We start from the raw sequence: 21,000 nt of genomic DNA on the forward strand, positions 1-21,000 counted from the left end.
TCTGTCTCAGTTCTTGATACTCTTTCATATTTGGTTTCCCTTCCAGAAAAGATTAACTTTATAGAGGCACAGTGTGACACTTGGACTGGAACCTGGATATTGACGTCCAGCTGATTAAGAAGAGAAATGAGATTTTTGTGTTTAAGCAATCATTGCTATTATGTTTCCTTCAGAAATCAACTCTCTTAAATTCAGAGCCCCTAAAGCAATATAAAATGACTTCGGTTTGTCCACTCATGTCAAAGTATCTATTATGTTCAAGAGAAGATACCAGGCACCATGTGAAGAAAAAAAAAAAAAAAAAAAAAAAAAAAAACCCAGAAAACCAGATCTCAGTCTTCAAAGGATGATTATGTTACAGCGTAACAAAGCTCAGAAGTAGCTTGCCAAAGAAGGCGCTAACCTCTGATTTTCTAAGGATCAATTACATTCTGGTTTTGAGCACAGAGATTTCAAGCATTGGAGTGCCAATGACTTAAACCACAAAAAAGTCCTTCAAGTACCACTGGTACATAATCATCTTTGTGATGGTTTTTGAATTTCACTTTAATCAAATCCAGTAAGATGTTCCAAATATCATTTATCCTTTAACAATCAACTCTCAATCTCTAAATCCTGGCTTTTACTTTAATCACTTATAAAAATTCTATTATCCAAGTGCTGATTATGGTCTGTCTTGCTGTGCACCAAGCAGCAGAATCACTAAGCCCACAGGCTGCTCTAACTCGCACGTCACCCCTCTTGAATTAGACCCAGGAAGAGAAGTGTCTGTGAGCAGAGGTCTCTGAGCCAGACTGCCTGTAAGTCTGGGATGTGCTTTGGCAAGTTACTTAGCCTCTTCAAGACTCAGTTTGTTCATCTGTAAAATGGGTCATGATGGTAGTAGTATCGACTTCATATGGGGTTTGGAGCAGTTAGATGAGATGAGTATAAAAGCATTAGAATAGTTCTTGACCTTAGTAACTCAGTCATTGTTGTTATTTTAAAAAGTTCTTAAGACTAACATTGTTCTTTATTTTCTTCATTTCTTTGGCCCTTCACGACAAATATAGAGCACATATTTAGACCCTAGAAAAGGGTTCACCGTGCTCTGTGATGAAATCTCAGTAGTTCACTACCACTTAGCTGGAATTCTTAAGCAGTTGCTGCCTGCTGAGCACTGAATTGTGAGAAACTGGTGATGGGGGTGGCTCAGTAGAAACAACATCTGATAATTTATCTCAAGGAGATTTAAAGGTAGTTAGACACATATCAGATCCTCTTTTCAGACATTTCTTTTATGTATTAATTCTTAATTGAAAATAATAATTTTAATCTGTGGTCTCATTTAAACGGGGAAGCAATTGGACAAATCTGAATGTATAATCTTATTTTGCCAATGGCTAGCTGGTACTATAAAGTTATTTTTAACTTTTGGGGCCTCAGTTTCTTTATATTAAAACATGGGGTAGCTCCTGCTTACAGCCTATTGTGGTGGGGATGCAAGGAGGCAGAACAGAAGTTTCTTTACTCTGCCTTTGCAGCACAGGCTATAAGGTAAAGAAGAGTGAGTGAATCTGAAATCCTCCAAGGTTTTCATTTCCCTTCCCTTTCACCCTTAAACCACTCTTAAACCACTCTCTGCTCTGCTGGCTCATGTCATTATTCATGTTTCATATTTAGTGCCTACTCAAGCCTATTACTGGTGACAATTTGTTGATAAGAACTTCTACCCAAAGGAGCAGGAGGATGACATAAGCCAGCAAAGCAGAGAGTGGTTTAAGGGTACAGTCCTCTAGGCCAGGGTGTCATCTCCTGGAGCCATAGAGTACATGACTCCCAGAGGGTAGAAGGATATGTGTCCCTGCATCCCCTCCCTGACACAGAAGTGTGGGAGCTGAGGGGACTGTGCAAAGCCCTGCAGAAGACATCCCATTTGTATTTTTCTGACAAGCTAACCCCTATTCTGGGTGGATTTTAGGAAGCCAGCTGCACACCGCTGGCAAAGATGAGGTGGAGTCCCAAGGACAGATCTCTGTTGCAGGGCATCTAAGAGGGGGAAGTGTAGGTAGGTGGCTGGGATTCTCTTCTGCTTCCTGGTTTCCTGTCTGTATTATTTCATCCACTCTCATTCCAGGTGAGCAGAGAACAGAAAAGCCAGAGGAGAAAGAAAAAACATCCTGAAACACTGGGAATATTCACCCATACATGCCCACCTTTATTAAGTAGCATCTACTATATGCATGACACTGTACTCACAAAGATGAGTGAGGCACAAGACCAGTCCTCAAGGAAATTACAGTCTAATGGAAGAAACAGACACACATAGGAAACAATGTGTGGACTGTGATAGAGACCTGCTTAGGCATTATGGGAGGACTTAGTAAAGGCACATACTCGAACCTAGAATTGAGCAGGAGGGGGTGGGGAGACGGAAGTTAAGCTGTCATTAAGCAGTAACACAAGAAGTAAGTTTCATGTGATTGCAGGGGACAGAGGAAAGCATCCAGGAAGAAGAGGCAGTGTAAATGGAGGCACACGGCAACATCCTGTGAGAGGTTACCGGCACTCTGTGTGGCTGGAAGGAGAAGACACAGGCTGCTCTATCTGCACAGAGCCAGATAAAGGGACAGGAAGGAAAACAAGCACTGAGATGGCATGGACTCTTGGCTGAACAGAAGGAGACTGCTTCATGTAGTTCATGTGGCCAGGAGGGAGGCATGTGGTCTTCTTGGGCTACTGTCTGTTCTGAGTCACAAAGCCACTTATCTCTACCTATTCATGTTGTTTCACGTGAGGGGAACGGCTTGGACAGAATAGATCTAGGAAGCTTCATTTGGGGACCATGGAGCCTGTTGCAGAGTTGGGTGCCTGGTGAGTGCTCTAGTTTTCCATCCTAACAAAGTTCGGTGATTATAAAAATAAGATGATGTGGTAGGTGAAGGGTTTGTCATCAGGATGGTGTCAACCCATAGGAATCAGATTTCTAGACTGTGTCTATGGTACTAAAATAACGCAGACTTTCCCTGGGGTAGCTCAGGAAGACAGCGAGAAATGTGTTTGCTTGCCTGGGGAGGCGAGCTGACCTGATTAAGAGAAATTTACACTGAATGTGGAGGGGAAGAGAGTAACACGTCTAACCTCCTCCGCAAATGAGAAACTAGCCACAATGGAGGTAAGCGGTATGGGATGTGGAACCCAGTGGCCTATACTTGAAAGCCTTTAAGAGGGTGTCAGAAATCAGACCGGCCTCAGATCACAGCACAGCACTGAAAGCTCCTCTCATGGCCAATCCCTGTGTGAGGTCCTCATCTCTTTAGATGTCTATGTGTCACCAGTTATAAAATAAGCAGAGATTTTTAGAGAGGTGATAAAAATAATCTCCTGAGTATCACCCAGGCTCATGGGATAGGATTTAAGGTTGGAAAGGTATGGTGGAAAAGCAGTGTCATATGTCAAAAAACACGTAGATTTCCATTGCTCACCATCGTAGCTATACCACTTGACATAGTACCAGACACATACTAATGCTTAGTAAACAGCTTTTGGAAAAGCAGATCAATTTGCACGGAGATCCATGAGCATGAGAGATGACGCACACTGGCATGTACCTGGATAAGAAGAAAAGTGATATCCTTTTGAGAATATACCAGATGCCAGTCAGGTGGAAAAAAAAGAATAGACTTCTGACATAGATTACAAAACCACAGATTCAGGACAATGGGACCTCAACTATTTGGACACTTGCTGATGGTGTCATTCAGTTAATGGCAGAGCATCTGACCAACAGGTTATCATCAGGCTTGAAGTAGATTTGAAGTCCCCCAAAATAGGAGATATAATTAGGTTTACTCCATTCTGGATCAAAGAATGGCTTCTTAGACAAAACTGAATGCTTGAAGAAAGTCATGAGAGTCTTGGGAAGTAATATAAGTCTCATGACAGATACTAATGGGGGATCTAGAGACCTCAAAATATGGAGCCAAGCTTACTGAAAGGCAGATTTCGTAGTTCAAAGGCTAAAACATAGTCTACTTTTCACAGTGACAAGTTTTGGAAAGGACAATGGCTCCAGGGAACCAAGGAGCTTCAAAATTGTGAAACTGCCCCTGTAAGAAGGGAGAAAGGGCATGGTGGTGAGAAGCTACATAAATCAGGAGCTAGGCAGGAAGTTTCTTTGCGTAAGCTGATTTTAAGAGGCCACATATAAAAGCTGGAAAGTGGGACACATCATCAAAGACATTAACACTAAAGAGAAGAATGCTGAAGGAATGAAAGTTAACTTATAAGTATCACTGAGGTTTCACCAGCGTTGACCAAAAAGGCAGTAAGCACTCTGTCATAGGAAGTTATGGCTCGAGGGTCATTTTGCGGGAAAAATTGTATGGGAGACTTTCTGGAGGGAAGCTGGATTAGACAACCATCCAATAGTCACCCAATCTTGAGATTTTGGGATTCTAAGTCCAATAAATGCCAGCTAAGTCTAAGTTATGCTACAATAGCCTTCTGCAGAAAACCACACTCTCTACAAAATTCTTTCAGACTGTAGGTAATGAGGAATAGGCAAGATCAGAAGACGTCAGCATACAATGAGACGCTTATTGTACAGAGGGCTTTGTTTCCAAACTTCTCTGAGTCAAAGGCACATTAGACCCTGCTATGCAAACAGCCACCTGTCTACTTATCTGAGACAAGTAATAGCATATGCTGGAAGAGTACAACAGGCGGCCAGAGGAGCCAAGATGTCTTTTCTTGCATGTTTTCCTAATTAACTATATTCTTGGATGCCTTTGAAGAAAAGAGTCCCTCCTGAAAACGTCCCAGAGTTTGGAGTAAGGAAGGAGTTGTAAGCAGTACTGGTAATTCTAAACCTGTCAAATGGAAAAGCTTCACTCCAAAAAGAATGGTTTTGCAGGATGGGGTGGGGGAGACATACTGCTAGCCAAATGTCATCTTTGCTTATTCTTGATAAACTTGCTAAAATGTCTCCTAATCCTCAAAAGGTTCTAAGCCATGTTGATCATCTTTTAAAATAAGGTCACTGAATTTAGAGAGCCAAGAAGAAAGCAATTCTCTGAATGTGTTAAGACCACTCAGTAAAGAAGATCTATCTCGAGTTGGACATTTTAAAAACTCCAATTCTCATGGCTTTCTCTTAAAACACGGTTGAGGGCATGGGACTTAGCAAAAAGGTAAGGGCTGAATTTGAACTGGGCATGACGTTCAGGACACGGTAGGAGATGAGGAATAAGAGAAATTGGAGAAAAGTCAGTATCAGGCAATAGAAAAGAACGCAGAATTCAGTGACAGGACAATGAGGCTCCCCTCTCTCGTGCCTCGTATTTTTTTCTGCCCTGGGTCCTCTTGACTTTACCTTGCAAATAGGTCTCATCAATTTCTATTCTCCATGTCTGCCATATTTCCATGGTTCAGATTCTTATCTACTTGCTTTTCAAGCCCATTCACTGCCCAAAAACCCAGGGCTGGGATGTTTCAGGGCAGGGATGAGGGTAAGGTAAGTGAGGTGTCTAGGGCACACAATTTTAGGAGACACTCATTCTCAGGGTTGTGTCAGTACTGACCCTGAACCTGCATGACCCTCAAAGTGAGTGCCCCTTTACATGTTGCGCCTTAGGTGCATCTCTGGCCTCACCCTAATGGTGTTCTTGTTAGTTTCCAGAATTGAGGATGTAGCTTCAATAGGCTGCAACACTCACACCATTATGTGCCCTTCCAGGACCTGAGGTAGGGCTGCCTTTCGTTTCATTTCCCAGCACTCACAGTTACACACCAAATATCCTCATTCCTTTCCTAACAGCAGTTCCTCTAACACACACTGTTGCTTTACATAATGAAGAAAGGAGAGTCTCCTTTCTTCAAAGACATTCAAGAATACAGTTAATCAGGAAAACATAATCCCCTTCACAAATGCCCTACCTTCTCTTTATCCCTGGCAAAATCCTGTAATTCCCTTAAGAGTCTCCTTTGTATTCCCTTATATCTATAAAATTTCCCTTACATGTTACATCTTAAAAGTCTTCCTGTTTTGAAACCACCACTTAAGTTTTTCTTCCCTTGCATTCCATCACACATCTTCTAGAAGATTTACCATATAGTACTTTTAACTGTTTATGTTCCAGTGGCTTGAGGTTACAATCCGGTGGGATGGATAGTGTCTTTCCATACATGCGTTCTCAGGGACTACCACAATTACTAGCACACAATGGGCCTTCAATTGCTGTCTGTGGAATAAATGAACATGCATTCTGTTGAATAGAAAACCACAGTATTACTATTCTCCTTTAAGCAGGATTAATTCCACAGTTCAAAGCAATAAAATGAGCCTTCTAACCATGGGAGAAGGAAACCAGACAGGTCATAACACGCATGATGGGCCTATCTGTCCAGGTTGTTAACTTTACCCTTTCAGTGTGAACTGGAGAGTTCTGACAGAGCAAGTGAATATCATAAGCAAAGCTAAAATATTTGTAAAATATCATTAAGATGATTAAAGTGAATATTTAATTAACTATAATTAAAATATCATAGAGAGGGAGTTTGTAGAAGCCATTTGCAAATACTTAATCTGACTTTTTGGAGAGGTGTTCAATACTCCGCCAGGTTTGAGATTTGGAAGGTTCCACAAATGAGCTTAAATTGACTGATTCTGGCCACCTCTTTTCTTAGAAACAAACCTGTATTTTGGCTATTTAAAAAACTACAAGGTCTTTTCCAACTTTAGAACAAAACACTGGCATGGTGAAATACAGAATGATCTACAGATAGCACAAGCCAAGGGAATGCCTTGTGTCGAACTCCAAATAGCACTGGAAAATGTCTGATTGCTTTTAAGGCAAAGCTGAAGAGAATGGATAGCAAGAGGCTGCGGAGGGCAGTGTATTCTCTGTTGTTAAGGATGCAGCTGTGTGTAAGGTGGGGTACAGTGGTTAGGAGATGGAAGAGATCTACATCTGCCCTGTTCAGTATGGTAGCCACCAGCCACATGGGTATATTTAAATTTAAACTCATTAAAATTAAATGAAATTTTAAAATGTAGCTCCTTAGTCTCACTAGCTGCATTTCAAGTGCTCGACAGCCACATGTCACTAGTGCCTCCTGTATTGGACAGTGTAGGTATAGAACACTTCCATCATCACGGGAAGTTCTACTGGGCAGTGATGGGATGAACAACGGAAATTCAATATTCTCACCCTCTGTAGCCTGGTGAGCAAGGATGCCCATTTTCCATGTAGTTGATAATAAATACACACATACTCAGCATTTTCTCATTGATCTTCTGGCAAGCAAGTGATTTCCCAAAAAGAAGAAACATTTTATGTGCCAGATGCTGTCATTATAGCTTCCTTTCCAGTTAAAAATGAACATTATCAACTGAGATGCCCAGAGTTGGCTCACTTAAGAAATGTGAAGTGATGGATGGGCACTAGAAATTAGAGAACAGTTCAAAAATGAATGTGGTGCCTATGGATGACTCCAAGGCAGGGAGAGAGACAGGAGAGGCAAAGCCCTGAACACACAGATTAGCAAAAACTGATAGGGAATCTGGGCACTGCAGAGGCTGAGAAAGCAAGCCCAGTGGCCCCAGGCCTCGAATGCATTTGATTCTAATGTGCAGTATGTTTCATGCCCTCCGGAGAGGCAGCCATGCTGAACGATAGCTGTCCCAGGCCCAAGTCTCCCATTTCGAAATGAAAGAAATCAAGAAAACCAGACACTATAGTTGAAGTGATAACTGCCAATTAATGAATATTTCTAAGCACTTTCTCCAGCCAAACTTGCACTGCAAGTCAATAAGTTGTCCATTTCTTGCCTTTTCTACAGATCTGTCCTCACGGTTCAAATCATCAGTCACTAACAGATTCCATTCTTTAAGGAGGCAGACTGAAAATCCTAAGATCCAATCTGAAAGAGAAGCCAAGGGCATTCTTTTCCAAGCATTAGATTGGTTTCACATGAGGTGATTAGACTCTTTTTGTGCTAATTGCACTAGAAAGAACTAATTAGAAAAATCTACCATTCAGCTAATGAGAGCTGGGTCCTAACTATCTCAGTGCTTAACTTCTCAGGTAGTAAAATATCACAGTTTTTTTCATGCCCCATCTGAGAAAGTTGTCAACATGTTAAATTCCAGCAGTCAGCCTGGGCATTAAATAACTAAGGCAACATTTACAAAATGCCTACACATGCTATTGTTCACAGCGGCTCCGCCCATGATTTTTCACTGTTTCAGAAGGGTAAATATGACAGATCAAAGACTGTTAGCTAACAGTACATCGAATTGGTAATGAATTCTGCCCCATTTTTCAGTGCAACCTTCTCAGTGCCTTTGTGCCTTTTATGCTGCGGCCCGTTAATAATGCAGGATAAGGTATTTCACATGTAATGCTGTTACTCCGGTAAGAAGAGTTCATTAAAAAGCAATGATATCACCTGATTGAGACTCCTGTCTCTGCCAAGGGTTGTAGCATTTATTGGGAAGCTGACAGAATGAGAATAATGAAGACCTAATAAATCAGAGTCCCTTATTATACAATAAACTCATTATACAGTAAACATTATACAGTATACATAAACATTGGAAAAGAGGAAATCAACCTTACCATTAGAATGAGGGCTGTTATAAAGCTTTCTTGGAAGAGTAAGTTCAGGACAGGGTTTTGAGTTTCATATGATTTACATATTAAGACCACATGGACATTTCAAGAACACTATTAAAGAAATGTGTCTGTAACTCAAAACTCTTCCAACACCCAAAAAAGTACTTTTTCCAAAAAGAATTTGCAGTCCTCTTGGCAGGCGCCAAAATCCTGCATGCTGCGAAATGATGTGTGAAATTAGCAGAATTGTAAATGTCAAAATTTCTCTCGTTGGAATGAAATACTAGAGATTCTCTTTGTATCAGGTTCCTTATTCCCAAAATAAAAAGTTTTCAAGAAGGCAAAGATTCATACATGTTCAAGTACTTTGTACTGAGGATGCTGACCTTAACTCCTGAGTTTCCAAAGAGGATCAAAAATGATAACTGAACCAACCTTCCCCAGCAACCTCTGGCAAGCACAGATGCTAGCTGCCATGTAGGTATGTTCCATCCAGTGTATTCTTCATTACCTATAACTTGACTTGTTGGCGTTTGGATTAAGGACGATTTTTGGGGTTATTCTACTGCTCATTAGCACCTCTACGCAAAAAGTGTGAAATAAGTAGTGAGCTTCAGATCTTTCAGTTAACAGTTTCAGAAAAGAATTGTTAGGGTTCAGAAACAAATGGTTATAAATAAGGTTTGCAAAAATTCTAGATATTACAGCTTCTAGGCATACCTCATCCCTTATGCATATATCTCTTGACATTTATGCTGCATTATTTAAAAAATTTGTACTGGTATTTATGTTCAAATCATTTATTATTCCAAAGGCTCTTAAGTTATTATGGGGTGTGTGTGTGTGTGTGCGCGTGCGCGTGTGTGCGTGTGTGTTTCTCTCTCTACATGGACACAGATTACAAGTCACGGGAGAGAAAAACTCATAGTGTAGTACTATGTATATATTATTATCCCCATTTTTACAGACAAGACCTCAGAGGATCAGGTAATTTGCTTGGGATTAAACAGCTAGGTAAAAGAGCTGGAATTTTAACCCTGGCTAGCCCTGTCCTCCACTTCAAATTACATCTCTTTTCCTTTCAAAGTATCTCTGGCACTCTCAAATCTCCTTAAGTGCAGTACATCAGCGGTATTTTGCTTGAACTTTTTTCAGAAGTTAAATTCTCACTAATCTAACACATAAATGAGTGTAGATTTGAACTGAATAATGGTTATTCCCATGGCAGTCTAAAGTCTAATATTTACTTTACGTTAAGACTCTTCATGAACTAAAAAAATCCAGGTCCTATTCTCTACCCCACCTTAAACAATCTGAGACTGCAATCAGTCAAACATGTTGCTCTCAATATCACAGGAAATTACTAACTGAACCATGAAGAAAATCTTGGATCCTCACTCCTGCGTATCATTTTAACAATTCAGTAGCTTCGCTCTTTCACATGGTCAAGAAGCGAGGTTTAACATTGGTTTAAATAGGTATGCCAGACTATCTTTTTGTTTCCATTAATGCATAATCCTTATTAATGCAATAGATGACCCAGAAGTGGAGAGAAAGAAAAATTCTCAGAAATACTGTTAACATCAAATAATTAAAAAGAAGCTACTGAAAAAGAGAATATTATTTAAATTTCTGTGTTGAATAAATTAGCACGTTGTTTTGGATAACAGAGATTTGATGGCAATACCCAATATCCCAGTCAAATTTATATAGATAAAGAAACAGAAACTTTCATACTGGTGCAAAGAGATAATAACAATAAGTATTTTAAAAATAGCTTTGAGATGATTAAGACATTGTTCCTTTGAATCTAATCAATATTCACAACATTGTTACTTGTTTCTAAAATGAGAAAACCAAGAAAAAAGAGATGAGGCCAGGCTGGGCATGGTGGCTCACCCCTGTAATCCCAGCACTTTGGGAGGCTGAGACGGGCGGATCACGAGGTCAGGAGATTGAGACCATCCTGGCTAACAGGGTGAAACCCTGTCTCTACTAAAAATACAAAAAAAATTAGCCAGGCGTGGTGGCGGGTGCCTGTAGTCCCAGCTACTTGGGAGGCTGAGGTGGGAGAATGGCGTGAACCCGGGAGGTAGAGCCTGCAGTGAGCCGAGACTGCGCCACTACACTCCAGTCTGGGTGACAGAGCGAGACTCCATCTCAAAAAAAAAAAAAAAAAAAAAAAAAAAAAAAAAAAAAAAAAAAAAGAAAAAAGAGATGAGGCCGGAGATGGGTTAGGTGGAACAGCCTAGTAGAAAGTCACGGTTTAAAACAACAACAACAACAACAACAAAAGGTAAAATAAAAAAAAGCCTGACTTCTAATGATGGGTCCTTTCTAGGAAATCACATGTCCTCTCCAGAGTAAACCAGACACAACAAAAGATACCGAAATGAGGGAACACTCATCCCTGAATTGATATCATCAGTACAATTTCTCTCTGTTGTTGATCACTGAATTTCTTCTGGGCTTTGATTGGGAAGACTAAAATAACTATCTTGTGTAGCAGGCTTTGGGATCACAGGTAGAAGACAAAATAACAATTATACAATGTAGGCAATCTTTTCACTAAATTTTCCTATGATCTCACAACCTTTAAAGAGAAAACTTTGTTTCTTTTGTGAAACTCTCCTAAAAGACAGTCTATGCTATCTGTAATACCGGCTGTTTCTAAACATCAACTGCAACCATGATACCCTTTAATAGTTAATCCTCCAACATGTAATTAGGCATTCACATGACAATCAAAACCATGACTATATTTCATGTTTGCCTTCCCTTTCAAGCCCTCTACTAGAGGGGCACTTACTCTGTCAAATCTGCTATAGTAATCAAAACATTGAAATTACTTCTTTCCACACTAAATATACTGGAACTGGTTGTTTGATTAAATGTAGAGCAGAGAGTGCAATTTGCTAAATTACAAGTATTCTGAACATGTAAATATAGTTTAATTACTGCAATTAAAGAAGATTACTGGAGATTGGCAGATGGGAATGTAATGCTGTTTTAATTAGAGTTTTTAATGCACTGTAACATAAGCATAATATTAACCCTTTATCCTAGAAGAGGTAGCTGGTCTTTGTAAAATTAGTATTTAAAAATGTATTAGAGCTAGTGTTTCACAACAAGGCTTAAATTGAGTCACACTACACTGCAAGCCCATTGTGGAAAAGAATCATAACTTCCAACAACAGTAAACTGAGGCAGAGAGCAAGGGCTCAGGGACTGATCCTCATGGCAATGATAGACAACAGATCTGCTGGTGTCCCAATTGTGAACATGCATGCTAACATGCATGAACACACATGTGTGTATACAGAGAAACACATACCACATGGGCTATTTTTCATAAAAGAAGAATAGTGCCACACTGCTAAAGGCTAATGGGACGTCCCTGCCATGAAATATTTCATAAAGCCTGTGTTCAGCAAACACACGAAAAAGCAAGCATTTCAAAAATGCCTTTAAAAAATGCATTTATTCACCTTTGAGAAAACTATAGCACAGATGCAGAAGACACTCTACAGGGGGAGGGCAGTTTATTATTATTCACCCTCCAGAACAGTACACGCTACATAAAGTAATATTCCAGAACGTAAGAAGCAATCTTTGTCATCTTGAAAGCTATCACTTGCAACATTTTATCCATTTAAGTCAATAGCCTATTAGAAATTCTAATTGAAAGTTCAATAGTCAGCTCAGAGCCTTACAATAGAGGTTGCCTTTTGGAAAGCCATTTAAAGTCTTAATCTCTTTATCATTTGGTATTTTGAAGCCTAACTTTGTTCTTGTTAGGCAGATCAATGGCATTAATTTACAAAATGGGGGAAAATGTCACCCTTCATCCTTTAAGTCTCAGCTCAGTGAAGAGCAGCATAAGCGAATCTGATCACTGCTTTCCCATATTAGCAGCAAACGGTGCCATGGGAGACTTGACCTACAAATTTTAATTACTGCATGAAAAATTCAGTTCCTGGAGATGAAGGGAGACTTGAGAAAAAGCAGGGGTCCACCCTGTACGTGTCTGCTGAGTTTTAAGTCTTCAAGGATTTTTAAATCAGTAGCCAATACTACAGTCAATGAAAGATGTTTAGTAAGCTGAAGAACAAACCACAAACTACAAAAACAAAGTAACACCGAGACAGAAGACACCAAGGCAGGTAAGTAAGCTTCTAAAGGAGAAGTAGTGTTAGGGAATATAATTTTATCTTACTGAGCAACCAGCATCTTGATGAGTCATACACATACCTATCAATTAACAAAAAAGTTATCAGAGGCTAATGCAACTAAGAGTTACAGCCTGAAACCCAAGCATCCCTGCAAAAGCCAGAGAGGCAGTGTTGGTGCTCGGTGGTTTCACAGCTCTGCCTCTGTTAAAAATATTCTTAGTTAAGTAGGCACAGAGTGAAGAATTATTTTTACCCAAAATTAAAGGATTCTGAATGTGTATCTATCATAGCTAATTGATATAATTCAAAAATAGTGCAAAACATAAAGCTAAAAGTAGTAAGCACTGAACTCACTACCACTGCAGTCAGCAAAGTCAAGGTATAGAGGCATCAGCTTTTGTATTCCAGAAGCTAAGGGAACATACTAAACAACAATCACCCTACATGTGGGCAAATTGAAATAATAGAAAACACAGGCATTTATCAATATAAATTCTGAAATCATCATTTAACACACACCTACATATGTACTCTCAAAAGACATGAAAAGGCTACAGAGAGAAATGCTAGCAATGGTTGTCCTGTGGGAATAGAAACATGGGGTTGGGGTGGAGGGGGTGCGGTTGGGACAAGTTGGTGACCTGCTTTTTATAGTTTGGATATATTTTCTTTATTATTCCATTTTATTTTTATTTTTTTAAACAAATAGCATGTATGGCTTTCCTAACTGTTAACAAAACAATTATTTTAAAAAGAAGTAAAGTAAAATCTATGTTTAATGTTCCAGCATAAAAGATTGTGAATCATCTCTTTAGAAAGAAAGATCTGTTTGTAACGTGAAACATCATGATTTATTTGAAAAATTAAGACTTTTTAGTTCTGGATTTTCTTAAAAGTTATGTATTTACTTGAGATGCTTGCTGCAATTAACGAATTGTGTGAGCTGTCAAGTCTTGGTTAATCACTTTACATATCCATACTCAATTTAACTGTGGAAGCGTTTTGCATAACTACATACAGAGACCTGCACTATGTCATGCACAGTTGGCTTCTTCATTAATATCGCTTGATGATGGTGATAATAATGGCCTTGCAACAATGGATGTGTGCACTTTCCGTGCAGCCATACCTGCTGTTGGAAAAAACTTAGAAGTCAAACATCTTTCTGATGACTAATCATATTCATCTTTTCAGTTCTGATCTCCATAGATCTCCACGTCCTTCTTATCCAAGAGATGCCTCACTGTCACCTCCTGACACCAACAGCTGGAATTCTGTGATGAAGTACCCTAATGAAAAAGCCATTAACATTTGTACAAAGTGCTCCTGGTCTCCTCTGCCTATGCACTTAGGTTAATAGTATGCTGGAAGGTCTCTAGAAAGGACAGAGGCTCTTGGTTAAAGAGCTAAATAGTCACATCCCTGATAAGCCTGACCATGGACAAAGATGGGCTGGCCCTTAAGTCAGGGCCCACTACTTCGGGGAGCAGAATCCCATGAAAAGGCTGCCTTTTAAAGGAGAGGACTAACTAGACAAGAGTAGGGAGAGAAAAGGGGCTGGCCTAAGAATTAGGCAGGAGAGAGTGTGCAGTAAAGCAGATCTTTGAGCACACTTAATGGAGTGTAACTTCCAACAGAGCTAAGATCCATCCTCTGTTGAGATTTCAGGAAAAGGCTTGGGGACACACATAACAAAACTTAATGCCACAAAGACAGAAAGGAACACATGCTCAATATAAGAAAGCCTGAGAAACAAAAACTCAGCTTCCCTGAAGTGTGGCATTTTCAAAGCCCACACATCATAACAACTTTGAATTCTGAGACGCCTCAACAGGAAACCTCAGAGGTTCCATCTGTCTCCCTGATGAGAAGGACAGCTGAGGTACCAAGCTGCCGTCTAGAAGAGGGCTGGCAAAAATCTCAGGAACCTTGGCCCAGGAGCTAGAAATGTGTGGTTCATTCTTTCCTCCAGTCTAATTTACAGCCCTGACACTAGCTGTTGGCTGGTTACCAGGTCTGTCTCCATACATAACTAGAAATAAACCAACAAAAAAGTTGGTTCACCTCTCAATTTTATGTGTACTCCTAAATTTTAAAAAACATCATAAGATTTATCACACAGTACCAAAAAACTCCATTTTTTCTTTGTTTTACATGACACTTTCCTACAAAAATTAAAAAGGAAAGATTGTTAGAGGGACATGAAAGTCAATAGAAGAGAAGTGAAGACACAGAAGGAGAGAACAATAAGCAAGGAGTACAATTCCTAGTTTGACTGGGCTCAGAAACCATAAGGATCTCCAGAATGGAGACAAGATGAAGGCAATCTCTCAGTCAAGTCCTCCCTGATCTACTCAGAGTCTGTCCTTGCCTGTACTGCATTCAGTCCTCTGCTCCCAATACTCTACACAGTGACTTAGACTGTGCACTAATCTCTGCAGATACTAGTCATGCACCTACCACTGTAAGTTACTTACTTCTCCAGAATCACATTTCTCTGTATCTGTTATCAATCCTACTCTTTAAGATTCTACTTAACATAGGACCATCTCAAATGATGCAAGAAAAGCCTTTGACAAAATTCAGCACCCATTCATGCTGAAAATACTCACAAAACTAGAAATAGAAGGGAATTGCCTCAACATGATAAAGAACATTTATGAAAAACCTGCAGCTAACATTGTATTCAATGGAAAAAGACAAAGCTTTTCTTCCTAAGATCATGACCAAGAAGAAGACGCCTGCTTTTATCTATAGCTATTCAACAGTGCACTGGAAGTTCTACCCAGGGCAACTGGACAAGAAAAAGAAAGAAATGGCCTCTCTATTTGCAGACATTATTCTATGTACAGAAAATCCAAAGCTAATAAAATTAATTCAGCAAAACTGCAAGATCAACACACAAAAATCAGCTATATTTCTTTTTATTATTATTATTATACTTTAAGTGCTGGGATACATATGCAGAACCTGCAGGTTTGTTACATAGGTATACACATGCCATGGTAGTTTGCTGCACTCATCAATCCATCATCTACATTAGGTATTTCTGCTAATGCTATCCCTCCCCTATCCCCCCACCCCCCGACAGGCCCCGGTGTGTGATGTTCCCCTCCCTGTGTCCATGTGTTTTCATTGTTCAACTCCTACTGATGAGTGAGAACATGCGGTGTTTGGTTTTCTGTTCTTGTGTTAGTTTGCTGAGAATGATGGTTTCCAGCTTCATCCATGTCTCTGCAAAGGATAATGAACTCATCCCTTTTTATGGCTGCTTCCGTGGTGTGTATGTGCCACATTTTCTTTATCCAGTCTATCATTAATGGGCATTTGGGTTGGTTCCAGGTCTTTGCTATTGTGAACAGCGCTACAATAAACATATGTGTTCATGTGTCTTTATAGTAGAATGATTTATAATCCTTTAGGTGTATACCCAGTAATAAGATTGCTGGGTCAAATGCTATTTCTGGTTCTAGATCCTTGAGGAATCGCCACACGTCTTCCACAATGGTTGAACTAAGTTACACTCCCACCAACAGTGTAAAAGTGTTCCTATTTCAACACATCCTCTCCAGCATCTGTTGTTTCCTGACTTTTTAACGAATGCCATTCTAAATGGCATGAAATGGTATCTCATTGTGGTTTTGATTCGCATTTATCTAATGACCAGTGATGATGAGTTTTTTTTCATATGTTTGTTGGCTGCATAAATGTCTTCTTTTGAGAAGTGTCTATTCATATCCTTCGCCCACTTTTTGATGGGGTTGTTTCTTTCTTGTAAATTTGTTTAAGTTCTTTGTAGATTCTAGATATTAGCTGTCAGAGAGATAAATTGCAAAAATGTTTTCCCTTTCTGTAGGTTGCCTGTTCACTCTAATGATAGTTTCTTTTGCTATGCAGAAGCTCTTTAGTTTAATTAGATCCCATTTGTCAATTTTGGCTTTTGTTGCCATTGCTTTTGGTGTTTTAGTCATGAAGTCTTTGCCTATGCCTATGTCCCGAATGGTATTGCCTAGGTTTTCTTCCAGGCTTTTTATGGTTTTAGGTCTTATGTTTAAGTCTTTAATCCATCTTGAGTTAATTTTTGTATAAGGTGTAAGCATATGGCTAGCCAGTCTTCCCAACACCATTTATTAAACAGGGAATCTGTTCCCCCTTTGCTTGTTTTTGTCAGGTTTGTCAAAGATCAGATGGTTGTAGATGTGTGGCGTTATTTCTGTGGTCTCCGTTCTGTTCCATTGGTTTTTATACCTGTTTTGGGACCAGTACCATGCTGTTGTGGTTACTGTAGCCTTGCAGTATAGTTTGAAGTCAGGTAATATGATGCCTCCAGCTTTGTTCTTTTGGCTTATGATTGTCTTGGCTATACAGGCTCTTTTTTGGTTCCATATGAAATTTAAAGTAGTTTTTTCAAGTTCTGTGAAGAAAGTCAATGGTAGCTTGATGGGGATAGCATTGAATCTATAAATTACTTTGGGCAGTATAGCCATTTTCATGATATTGATTCTTCCTATCCATGAGCATGGAATGGTTTTCCATTTGTTTGTATCCTCTCTTATTTCCTTGAGCAGTGGTTTGTAGTTCTCCTTGAAGAGGTCCTTCAGATCCCTTGTAAATTGTATTCCCAGGTATTTTATTATCTTTGTAGCACTCGTGAATGGGAGTTTACTCATGATTTGGCTCTCTGTCTTTTATTGGTGTATAGGAATGCTTCTGATTTTTGCACATTGATTTTGTATCCTGGGATTTTGCTGAAGTTGCTTATCAGCTTAAGGAGATTTTGGGCTGAGACAATGGGGTTTTCTAAATATATAATCATGTCATCTGCAAACAGAGACAATTTGACTTCCTCTCTTCCTATTTGAATACCCTTTATTTCTTTCTCTTGCCTGACTGTTCTAGCCAGAACTTCCAATACTACGTTGAATAGGAGTGGTGAGAGAGGGCATCCTTGTCTTGTGCCAGTTTTCAAAGGGAATGTTTCCAGCTTTTGCCCATTCAGTAAGATAGTGGCTGTGGGTTTGTCATAAATAGCTCTTATTATTTTGAGATATATTAAATCAATACCTAGTTTATTGAGAGTTTTTAGCTTGAAGGGGTGTCAAATTTTATCAAAGGCCTTTTCTGCATCTATCAAGATAATCATGTGGTTTTTGTCATTGGTTCTGTTTACATGATCGATTATGTTTATTGATTTGCATATGTTGAACCAGCCTTGCATCTCAGGGATGAAGCCCACTTGATCGTGGTGGATAAGCTTTTTGATGTGCTGCTGGATTTGGTTTGCCAGTATAGATCAGAGCAGAACTGAAGGAGATAGAGACAAGAAAAACCCTTCAAAAAAAAAAAAAAAAAACCAATGAATCCAGGAGCTGGATTTTTGAAAAGATTATGGATAGACCACTAGCAAGAGAAGAATCAAATAGACACAATAAAAAATGATAAAGGGATAACACCACTGATCCCACAGTAATAAAAACTACCATCAGAGAATACTATAAATACCCTTACATAAATAAACTAGAAAATCTAGAGGAAATGGATAAATTCTGGACACATACACACTCCCAAGACTAAACCAGGAAGAAGTCAAATCCCTGAATAGACCAATAAGAAGTCCTGAAATTGAGGCAGCAATTAATAGCCTATCAACCAAAAAAAAAACCCAGGACCAGATGGATTCACAGCTGAATTCTACCAGAGGTACAAAGAGGAGCTGGTACCATTCTTTCTGAAACTATTACAAACAATAGAAAAAAAGGGACTCCTCCCTAGCTCATGTTATAAGGCCAGCATCATCCTGATACCAAAATCTGGTAGAGACACAATAAAAAAAGAAAATTTCAGGCCAATATCCCTGATGAACATCAATGCAAAAATCCTCAACCAGCTGTATTTCTACACATCAGCAATGAACAATCTAAAAAGGAAATTAAGAAAATAATTCAATTACACTAGTATCCAAAAAGAACGAAATATATAGGAAACCATTTCACCAGAAAGGTGAAAGACTTGTATGCTGAAAATTGTAAAATAAACATTACTAAAAGAAATTTTAGAAGACCTGAATAAATAGATGGACACCCTGTGTTCACGGGTTGGGAGACTTAGTATTGTTAAGATGTCAATACTACCCAAGGTAATGTACAGATCCAATGCAATTTCTATCAAAATTCTAGTGACTTTTTCGTAGAAATGGAAAAGCTGATCCACAGATTCATATGGAATTGCAATGGACCCTCAATCGCCAAAATAATCTTGAAAAAGGAGAAAAAAGTTGGAAGACTTATACTTCCTGATTTCAAAACTTAATTAAAAACCTACAGTAATCAAAACAGTGTCATTCTGACATAAGGATAGACACACAGACCAATGAAATGGAATTGAGAGTTGAGAAATAAACGAATATGTCTATGGCAAACTTATTTTCAACAAGATGCCTAAGCTATTTAACAGGAAAAGAATAATCTCTCCAACAGATGATGCTGAGACAACTGAATATCCACATACAAAAGAATGAAATTGGACCCCTACCTCATACCATGTACAAAAATTAATTCAACGTGGATCAACAGCCTAAATATAAAAACTAAAACATAAAACTCTTAGAAGAAAGTAAAGTGGTAAATCTTCATGGTCTTGGATTTGGCAATAAATTCCTAGATGTGACATCAAATGCATTAACATCAAAAGAAAAAACAGATAAACTGGACTTTGCTATGTTCTCAATATGTTTCTCAAAATTCATGTTGAAATTTAATCTCCAATGCAATAGTTTTGTTTGTTTGTTTGTTTGTTTATTATACTTTAAGTTCTAGGGTACATGTGCACAACATGCAGGTTTGTTACATATATATACATATGCCATGTTGGTGTGCTGCACCCATCAACTCGTCAGTACCCATCAACTCGTCATTTACATCAGTTATAAATAGTTTCAAAGGCGAGGCCTTTAGGAGGCAGCTGGGTCATGACCGCTCCTCCCTCTTGAATGGGACGAAGGCCTTTATAGAAGAGGCATCACACAGAGTTTGGCATTTTTGCTTTTCCACCACTTGGACACAGCAACAAGGTGCAATCTTGAAACAGAGTGAGCACCCCACACCCAACAGCAAATCTACTGGCATCTTGGTTTTGGACTTCCCAGCCTCCGTAACTATAAGAAATAAATTTCCTTTGTTTATAAATTATCTAGTGTCAAGTATTTTGTTACAGCAGAATAAACAGACTAAGACTTCATCAAATTAAAAACCTTGTGCATCAAAAGGCATTAATTATCAAGAAAGTGAAAAGACAACCTAGACAGTGAAAATATTTGCAAATCATATGTGTCTAGTATCCAGAATACATAAAGAATGCTTACAATTCAATGACAAAAAGACAACCAAATTCAAAAATGAGCAAAAAACCTGAGTGGACATTTCTCTAAAAAATATATAAAAATGGCCAAAAACCATGAAAAGATGCTTAACATCATTGGTCAAGAAAATGCAAATCAAAATTAAAATGAGGTACCACTTCATACCCATAAGAGTGGCTATTTTAAGAAAAGGGAAAATATCAAGTGTGGAAGTGATATGGAGTCACTGGAACCCTCATATATTGCTGGTGGGAATTTGAAATGGTTCAGTCACTCTAGAAAATAGTTTGGCAATCTTCAAAAAGTTAAATGTAGAATTATCATATCGCCCCGCAATGCCACTCCTAGGTACATATGCAAAATAATCAAAACGAGGTACATAAACAAGTGTATGTGACACACATTCACAGCAGTACTGTTCACAATAGCCAAAAGGTATAAACAGCCCAAACATCCATCAGTGAACGTATGGATAAACAAATTATGTTATATACAAATACTGGAGTATTATTCAGCTATAAAAAGGAATGGAGTAATTATACACACATACATGGCTGAACCTCCAAAACATTATGCTAAGTGAAAGAAGCCACACAAAAAAGGTCACATAGCGCGTGATTCCAGAATAGATAAATCTGAAGAGACAGAACACAGATCAGCGATTACCGGCGACTAAGGACAATGGGGAGGAAGGGATAGGAACAGAACTACTTAATGGGTGAGCGGTTTTACTCTGGAGTGATGAAAATATCTGGGAACAAGATAGAAGCTGTGGTTGTAAAACACTGTGGATATACTAAATCCTACTGAACTGTTCACTTTAAAATTGTTAATTTTATATTATGTGAATTTCATCTCAATAAATTATTTTTTT

General features: G+C 38.9%; 1 protein-coding gene across 7 annotated transcripts in view; it reads right to left on the reverse strand.

The window, feature by feature from the left end:
- AUTS2 (activator of transcription and developmental regulator AUTS2) overlaps positions 1 to 21,000 on the reverse strand; it is a 1,206,807-nt gene that overhangs the window by 446,120 nt on the left and 739,687 nt on the right. The gene's annotated exons all lie outside the window — the stretch shown is intronic.

This window comes from Macaca thibetana, chromosome 3 (assembly GCF_024542745.1).
Source record: "Macaca thibetana thibetana isolate TM-01 chromosome 3, ASM2454274v1, whole genome shotgun sequence".
NCBI classification, from domain to species: Eukaryota; Metazoa; Chordata; class Mammalia; order Primates; family Cercopithecidae; genus Macaca; species Macaca thibetana.